We start from the raw sequence: 5,000 nt of genomic DNA, 5'->3' as shown, positions 1-5,000 counted from the left end.
ACTGTAGAAAGGTTCCTTGGTAATATGGGCTGCCAACTTATAGCAACTAATGCTAAATTGTACAAATATCTAACATTAAAAAAGTCAGTCTGAGATTTCCCTTTTAACTGTGTGTAATGAGGTTAAAGCCACTGGGTGGCCAAGCCAACCCAAGTCAAGTGCTGGTCCCAAGCCCGGATAAATAGAGAGAATGATTACCTAAAAGGTACCACCGGCACTCTCCGTGGAAAGGAACTGGGGACCCTACCACGTACTCACTCCAAGAGCATCACGACATGAAAACTACAATTAAGTATCATGCTGTGACCACGGCGGCTCAGACATGAACCTACCGTTAAAAGAAGAAGAATGAGGTTAAGCTGTAGAGAAACTGAATTACATATGAAGAGCTGTATCATGTGGAATTGTTCATATTCCTCTGATTAATTACTTCTTGTCTGACTTTTCCACAAGGCAGATATCCAATTTGGTTATCTGAAATGATAATGTGAGATTTTTTTAAACAATCTCATAACAATGACCTACAAAATTTGACTTGCAAAAGCAATGATAAAAAAATATTATTATTTTTTTTATTACGTCAGATACATAAAGAAAACTGCAAACTTTCTACAAGTTTATCAAACTTTAAACTTCATATTTTCTTTTGTCAAATACAATGTTATATAGAAAAATAATCTCTGATTTCTATACTCTGCTCTGCCATAGCACTACAAACAGCTCGTAGAATGTTGGCAGGGAGATGACATCATGATCAGAGAAAACAACTGTCTCCCTGAAAACTGTTTAATCTGCTAACATTGATTAAGAAGCAAAAGTTTTACAGTATGGTCAGTGTCCAGAACCACACAGCCTCTGCCTTTTGTGTGGACATGATTTCAGTGTGTATATCAAAGCATCAAAATTTTGCTCATTTATATATTTGAGTGTTCAAATTACCACATATTTCTTTACCTTTTCGAAAATATCCATTGCCCATGTTAGCAATATGTTACACACAATAGGAGTCTTTCAGACTTGCATGACAATTCATAATTTTTATTCACTTTTTATGTGATTTTTTTTATCACAATCCTAATTTTTATTATTACTGTTCCAGTGAAACAGAGCACAGTATTGAAAATTAATACTGCTAGATTTTAAGTCACTTTTCACAGTTTTTTTTATGTAGCCTGTAATATTGCATGCTGTCATATATTACTTCCTTGTAAGCCAATATTACAGTATCAGGATAACTCATATAACTAAGTAAAGCACATTCTCTTTTTAAATATCATAATGTTCTACCTAAATAAAATACATAGTGATATTCCATAAATCAAAAAAACAACAAATATGTATTCTGTTTCTCATCTGGAACTGATTAACTGTCTGTGCTTTTGCACATAATAACTAATATATATCACAAAAAAAAATTTAATTAAATTTGTAATGGAGCAATCATACAGAATTTCCTTCAACATACATTTTTCAAGAATTCTACTTCAACAATCAACTGATCTAAGAAAATAAAACTTTAATATCAAACTCCACTTTATTGAATGATGAGAATTCCACACAATTGCACAAACACTCCCTCTATAAAAAACAATTGTCATCACTAAAAAGGCATTGCCTACACAAAGTTTAATGCAAAATATATACTTATCATGTTTAACATCATCTCTCAAGAAAAAATAGATTTTTAAAAATTAAAATTACACTCTTTTTTTCTATATACAAAATTATCAAGTCATATTACAGTCACACTTATGAAATGCACATTTCATCATGCACTTCCATATTATATGTCATATAGAATTCCTCATTTTCAAAAGAAGACAAAATTACAGCTTAGTTACAGTTCACATATTACCCTCTGGTCTCTTTTAACACAAAAATGACAAGACAGAATTTTTTATACAAGTCAGAGAGGAAAGGTGTTCATCTGTGTAAACCATTCTTGGTATTTGTCCAATTTATGACACACAAGACCTCATTCCTGCTACTCAGACATAGACTTATACCATGATGAGGCATCACCTTTCATCTCTGATTATTTGCCAAGATGATATCACAGCACCCATTATTAATGGGATATCTAAAAAAAATCTAATTGCTAAAAATAACAATTGGACTGCCATAATACAAATATGAAAGGACGGACCAGTTTTAACATAGAAAACTTTGATCAAGCACTGATCAAGTTCCTTAAATCCTTAGGCACCTTTTCCAGGACAAAAATCAATAAACAATATAATACATGTAGCAGTCAATTCTAATCAACTATTTCATTTGTTTGAAAAAAAAAATGTAAACTTATGTGTGCTAAATTAATTATAAATGAAGCTCAACACTCATCCAGAGATCTAATACATATATTGATATTAACTACAATGCATTTGCCATTCACTTTTCATTTATCAATTGTGTCTTCTGAATTCACTTCAATGAATGATACAAAATAAAGTAATAGGAACATAATTAGCTGTTAACATTACATATTTATCATTCAATGGCATTGTAACTATGTTTCAAATGAATGTGCCTACAGCTGTAACAAGCTCAAAGCCCTTTTATCATATATCTGAATATTCCTCCTGTTTTTTCAGAACTATAAATTACAATCAAATACTAAATTGTACAGTCTTTCTTTACAATACTTTGTCTATCTGAATCTACATTCAACAAAAGTATCAATATTATACATACACTAACTAAAGTACAGTATCAGCCAAATGATCTGCAAAATGATAAAGTAATATATGAAAGACAGAAACTGAGGCCCAACATAGGGGATTATCCTTATCTTGGACCTTAGCCCTCACTTCAACTCATTTTGCGCGGTCTTTTCTTGTCCCTCTTTCCTTTTCTTTCTCTTCTTCATCCCCTTCTTCTGTCCACTTATCCTAATTGTTAATTCATCTTTACCCTTTTCACCACAATACTTTACCATAGTGCTATATGACCTTTGATGTCAAGCACTATTATTTGTTATAACCATTAACCCTTGAACGTAACTTCCCTATACAAAACAGATACAAATGAAATGACTTATACCAAACCAAACATTGCAAATTCATAAAGGAACAATTTCAGACTCAACATATGAGCACTATTAGAGATCTAAAGGAAAACTTTGTTTTCCAAGTATGTATACAATATCATAAATATAATCTTACACTAACAGACCATAAATTCTAAAAGAATTGAAAATTGCACTGTTAACTAAATACCATTATGCTTATTTGTAAAAACACTGGCCCAAGTAATAGGAAAGAGAATACCAAAAACCTGTTACCTCAAGAAATACTCATTACCAGCAGGTACTACCATAGGACAATGATAATCTTAAAAGCCTAATATATGAGACCCTCTATATCATAAAGTAATAATGATTGAAATCTCAGTACAGAAATTCATAATTCTAGTCTACTATAGCATCTCAAGTAGTAACTGGTTTTTCTCTAACATTAATACTATTATCAATATCTTTACCCTCCAAGAATCTCATTAAGAATAACTACATATAGAGCTTAGTAATAATGCAAAAATTGTATAACAAATAAATATATATATAAACAGACATACATATATAAATGTGTGTGTGTGTGTGTGTGTGTGTGTGTGTGTGTGTGTGCTGTGTGTGCGTGTGCGTGTGCGTGTGCGTGTGCGTGTGCGTGTGCGTGCGTGTGTGTGCGTGTGCGTGCATGTGTGTGCGTGTGCGTCTGTGCGTGCGTCTGTGCGTGCATGTGTGTGCGTGCATGTGTGTGCGTGTGTGCGTGTGTGCGTGTGTGCGTGTGTGTGTGTGTGCGTGTGTGTGTGTGTGTGTGTGGTGTGTGTGCATGTGTTATGCTGGAGTGTATGTACTGAATAAGTAATCATAATGATAAAAAATACCATCAAAATAAATCATATCAAATCAAATATCAGTTAACAACAATAATAAAGATGCATGTAGAAAATATACTGAAAGCAAAATAAGCAATTACACTTAAAAACAACTTTCATTACACTACTGAGCACCTACATTTGCAAGAGCACATCAGATATATTTTTTTACATCAGGCATTTATACCTTATGTGTGGTCTACTGAAGCCATGCCGATTTGTGCTAAAAAGTTTTTGTGCAAATTAACCAGTGCCAAAACAAAATATCTTTGTGCTAGAGAAATACACGACCAAACAGGTAATTCTGCCAAGTGTCTTATGGAGACCGTCCCATGAGGAGAGGGAGAAATTTGTAAAGAAATAAAATCACCATAAATATAATTACAACATACAGATTTTCTTCATATTCCAATTTTGCATATTACTGAGACTAAAGCTTTGAGAGTGCCCATACATGTTTATATTTATATTTTTACAAATTTCCCTTGCAAAAATTCTAGTCTACATATCATTTTCTGGGCAAATGAAAAAATAACATTAAATAACCTTTTTTTCCATAATTTGGTTACTTTTCTGACAAAATAATAATGATAATTATTGACCATATTTAAAAAGAGAAAAGACTCCACAAAATGTTTTTTTTTCAAATTTAGAGGTGATATTAAATAAATCAATAGATATATTTAAAAAAACAGACATCTGGTGAATTTCAGAGTCTTCTTGCAGTACAATTAGATATGAAATTGTTTTAAAATCTACTGAGCTGAAGCATACAAAAAAACAAAAATATTATTCTAAAAAAAACATGAGGGATATATTTCAATATTGGTTCTTAATTTCTGTCATTTTCCATCTCAAAAAACATTATCATTTCACATTTTATTAACTATAATAACTACCTTTTTTATTTATTTCATTTCAAACCATTTTTGGAGATACTTTCCATAATAACAAAATTTTGGCTTATGCTGTCTCATTCTAATAGATAATGATGTAACAGAATACATTACTGTGACTATGGTAAGCATAACTAGCTTACAACAAAAGGGGCAAACAAATATTTTGACAGGTGTGACTCTTAGCTTTCTTAAAATTCTTTTTTTCCTGCAGATAAATAGGTAATTTTCTAG

The 5,000-nt window shown here is 31.7% G+C and overlaps 1 protein-coding gene across 2 annotated transcripts in view; it reads right to left on the bottom strand.

The window, feature by feature from the left end:
• Window positions 1-5,000, bottom strand: part of LOC119596071 (adenosine 3'-phospho 5'-phosphosulfate transporter 2-like) — a 19,346-nt gene that overhangs the window by 1,463 nt on the left and 12,883 nt on the right. The gene's annotated exons all lie outside the window — the stretch shown is intronic.

This window comes from Penaeus monodon, chromosome 37 (genome assembly GCF_015228065.2).
Source record: "Penaeus monodon isolate SGIC_2016 chromosome 37, NSTDA_Pmon_1, whole genome shotgun sequence".
NCBI lineage: Eukaryota > Metazoa > Arthropoda > Malacostraca > Decapoda > Penaeidae > Penaeus > Penaeus monodon.
Note: the sequence above shows the minus strand (reverse complement) of the source record. Positions and strands in the feature narration are given on the sequence as shown.